The sequence below is a fragment of the Vicugna pacos genome, chromosome 31 (assembly GCF_048564905.1).
Source record: "Vicugna pacos chromosome 31, VicPac4, whole genome shotgun sequence".
NCBI lineage: Eukaryota > Metazoa > Chordata > Mammalia > Artiodactyla > Camelidae > Vicugna > Vicugna pacos.
Genome location: NC_133017.1, coordinates 23,440,424 through 23,444,797, shown reverse-complemented (window position 1 = coordinate 23,444,797; position 4,374 = coordinate 23,440,424). Strand labels below are relative to the sequence as shown.

Here is a 4,374-nt window from a genome sequence, read left to right as displayed (position 1 = left end):
TCTATCTCATGTATTGCATTTTTATTTCTTTTTTAGAGTTGGCCAAATAATTTGGGTAATTAAGGACCTAGGTTCGGGTTTTTCATAGAAATGAAGCCCTTAATCCGAGGACTTGAGAGCTAAGCCAAGATCATTGTTTTCCAGGAGGGCACAGGCCAGGTTCTCACTCTTGCTTTGAGGCTTGATGGCTAATTTGGGAGAACCCATCTCCTAGCAACGGTGTTTTCTGCTCTTTCCATTAAAAACAGAATACTTTGAAAAACAAGTAAGGGTACGAACTATAGCTTTCAATTAACTAGGTGGTGTTGCGTACCCTTACCATCCTTGGCTTTATGGAACTAAATCTATGAAAATCATAACAACTGAACACTGAGCATCCCGGTTCATGGAAAAGCCAAGATTTCACACTACCTTCCTGCAGGGTCTGCTAAGGTACACTCTGTTGTAATGATACCATAATACACTCGCAAAATTTAGTTCACAAAATTAATTTATATGTTCAGGAATCCTCCGACACTCTACACTGGGAAAATTACTGTTCGTTAATTTATCAAGTGTTTCCAAGCCTCAGCCCCAGCCCTTCCATCTAATGCACATAATCACCCAGTCAAGCAAGATTCACAAACACATGTTCCATTTTTTTTTTAATTTGGGGGGTGGTGGTAATTAAGTTCTTTAATTTATTTATCTTTTTTTTTTTTTAATGGAGGCACTGGGGATCAAAGCCAAGCCCTCGTGCATGCTAGGCAGGCGCTCTACCACTGAGCTACACCCTCCCCACTGAATGTTCCATTCTTTAAAGATTCTCAGGGGAAGGAAAAATGAGACCTTACAAATTTTAAAATTCTAAGTTCTATTTACATAAAATAAATGCGTATAAATTCTTTTAAGGGCAGTAAACTAAATTCTCAACTTCCTAATCTTATGCCTCCTTCCTCTCTTCTTGGGGAACTCCTAATATCCTTGGGCAACCTACTCTTGATTTTTTTCCCCCTTAGGGCATAAAATTTTATTGGCAGCTCAGGGGGAGAGCCGGAGAAGGGTCCCTCCCCTCTTATGCCCCTACCCAGGGGAATCCCTCTGCAGGAGGGCAGGGAGCCCCAGGGGCCACTGGACTCAGAGGGCCTTGGGCAGGGACAGGTGGGTGTGGAAGGCATCCTGGCTCTCCAGCAGGTGCGGTAGGTGGCGATCTGCTTCAGGCAGGACTTGATGTCCCTGAGCTGCTGGTACTCCTGGTTCTGCTGGTTCTGCCACTCATGTCGGCTCGCAGGTCGCTCAGCTGGGCTTCCAGGCCGCTGATCAGTGCCTGGCTCTGTGCCGGCTGGGCTGCGATGCGAGCCTCCGTTTCTGCCAGCGGGCCGTCCAGGGCGGCTTCCACGCTGAGCTGAGGCTGCAGCTCGATCTTCAGACCCTGGAGGGTGCGTCACAGCTTGGTGGCCTCCGTCTTGCTGATCTGCAGCTGCTCCGTGTGGCCAGCGACCTCCTTGTTCAGCTCCTCGGTCTGGCTGGTGAACCAGGCCTCGGCATCCTTCTGGTTCTTCTCAGCCGTGGCCTCGAATTGGCTTCTCGTGTCACTCAGGATCTCGGCTAGGTCGATGCCCAGAGCGGAATCCACCTCCACGCTGACCTGGCCGCCCACCCACCTGGCCCCTCAGGACACTGACTTCCTCCTCGTGGTTCCTCTTCAGGCAGGCCAGCTCTTCCTTCAGGCCTCCAATCTGCGTCTCCAGGTCGGTCCTGGCCAGGGCCTGCTCCATCTCGAACTTGGTTGGGAAGTCACCTGCAGCCAAATGAGCATTGTCGATCTGCAGGACTACCTTGGAGTTCTCAACGGTGGCACCAGGAATCTTGTCCCGCAGGTCCTCGATGGTCCCAAAGTAGTGGCTGTAGTCGCGGGCGGGCCCGGGCCGCTGCTCCCGGTACCAGTCGCGCATCTTCACCTCCAGGTCGCCTCTGGCCGTCTCCAGGGCGCGCACCTTGTGCAGGTAGGAGGCCAGGCGGCCGTTCAGGTTCTGCATGGTCGCCTTCTCCTTGCCCGCCAGCAGCCCGTCGGAGCCGGCCAGGGGGCCCGCATAGCCAGCGCCGTGGCCCCCAGAGGACGGACGAGGTGGCCTACGCGTGGCCATGGCTGGAGGAAGTCACAGCGAAGCAGGATGCAGACGACACTGGCCGGAGCTGCTGCGGGCGGCAGGAGGAGCCCTACACTTGATGGACGGATTTTTTACTAGATCTGATCCGTTTCCATTCTCCTGTGAACTCCAGGCTCTGTGTTCCGGAGAAGCCATCCTTCAGAGCAACCTTTAGATACAGCCCATCATTTCACTTCTCAGCTTCTAGCACAGTATCACAAAGGAATTAGTCTTATTCGTAAATACCAATTTGCATTCAAGGGCCGCATCGCTCTTCCTTCCTCCCTTCCTATTCTGCCCCGGTGCCGGCTTGGTTAATCATGTATGTCAGTTAACAGCCCCCAGATATCATGCGCCTGGGCGTCTATCTGCCTCCTGTCTACACGTCTCTCAGTCTGCCCAGTGATCTATCTTCTTTTTCCTCTATCTCCATTCTGTTCCTCCCACCCAGAGCAACAGATCCATATTTTGATAAATGCTCTTGCATATGAATGCATCTCTCTGTTCAATATGCTGTTTGGTGTGTATGACTGTTGCATTTGCCTAGATGTTAGCTGCATTCGCTGTTTACTTTCACTTGTGACTTCTTTCCACACAGCCTTTTTCAACACGGAATTTTTAAGCTCTATCCTGTTGCTACATTTATAGTTCTCTTGTCTTCAGCTGCTACATAGCGTTCCATAGCATCCTTCCATCACACTTTATTTATCTCTTACAGTGGCCCAGATGTGACCCTCAATTCCCCACTGCTGTACACGCATCACCACTCACCCACCATCCACACACAAGTCCCCTTATGGACCTGCTTTCTACAATATTCTCCCAGAAATGGATTTGGGGGCCAGGAGACACACACAGCTTAACCTCAGATTCCTTTCCAGAATTGCTGTGGAGTTTATATTCCCACCAGCAGTACATGAGATCCAGGTGTCAGCCATCCTCACCAGCACTTGTCCTTGCTCAGCTTTCTTCATCTTTACAAATTTAGGAAGCCCTGAAATGCAAGATGGTTTACACTTTATTGAGAGCTTTAGATCCTGCACACCCATCAAAAAATGATACATTTTCAAACTTGCCTATAGAAGGTTTGATTCATGTTCAACCAGTAACCCAGTCTTACTGGATCCTGATCTTTTTCATGCCATGACACTGGGCATCCATCTTCACTCAGATACTGTCAAGAACTCTTTACTCATCCTGGAAATCCCTAGATATTAGCATATATTCCTTGAACCAACATCTGTCTGCCTGCCACACCATCCATAGTCCTAACCCCACGGCTGGAGCACCAATGAATGATCTGATCATTCCTCACCAGCTTCTGGGTGCTGCAGACAGCGGAAGTGAGCAGTGGTGTTCTCTCTCGCATGTCTTTTCTGATGTCGGCATGACCCATTCATTCAGCCTAGAATTGTACTAATTTTCCTTTTAGCTTCGATTTTAGTTTCACTTTGTTGAAACAGCTGATCACACTGTTAACTGCCACCGGGCTGGAGGCCACCAAGCGCCCCTCAGACATGCCTTTCCATGGACTGTGCTGAAGAGGGTCCTTCCTTCTGCTGTAGTGACAGGCATGTGGCCAGGGCAAACAAATAGTGGCATACCGATACTGCGCTTCTCTGCAATAAAAATAACAATGACTTGAATCTCAAAACAATCCTGCTGAGTGAAAGAGACCCGAAAAAAAGAGCATATGTTGTGTGTTTCCATTTGTACAAAATTCTAGAAAACTCAGACTAATCTTACAGTGATAGAAAACATCTGTGATGTTGGGGAGAGAGGGTTGGGAGGCAACCGCTAGAAAGAGTAATGAGGAAACTTCGGGGCTGATGGATTTGTTTATTATCTTGACTCCAGTGATGGTTTCACAGGTGCACGCTCGTGTCGAAATGCATCTGATCGTACACCTGAAATACGTCCTGCACTGCATGTCAATTATGCTTTGATAAAGCTGCTTTTGAAAGGCGTTAGAGTGCAGAGTGATAAATGACTCTGACTGGACGTAAATGAGACAAACAGCAGGTGCAACAGGAGTGTCATGGGGGAAACTAAGGTGACATGGTTGGGGAGGGCGGCGCGAGGTGCTGGGGCTTGCAGCGGACCTTGAAGGAGGAAGGATACGGTCAGAGGAGAGGTAAAGGTATTTTAGTTGAAGACATGGCAGTGTGCAAGGATAATGACAAGACTGGCCAATGGATGTTGGGTAGGAGTGTGGAACGGTTGGAGAAGGTGGTGGATCTGAATG

At 49.2% G+C, this 4,374-nt stretch overlaps 1 pseudogene across 1 annotated transcript; it reads right to left on the bottom strand.

Moving 5' to 3' along the window:
- Window positions 1-1,116: 1,116 nt before the first annotated feature.
- On the bottom strand, window positions 1,117-2,093 carry LOC102529654 (keratin, type I cytoskeletal 19 pseudogene; annotated as a pseudogene). Its single transcript, XR_012065965.1, has one exon. The product of XR_012065965.1 is annotated as a keratin, type I cytoskeletal 19 pseudogene (transcript).
- Between the last annotated feature and the right edge of the window lie 2,281 nt (window positions 2,094-4,374).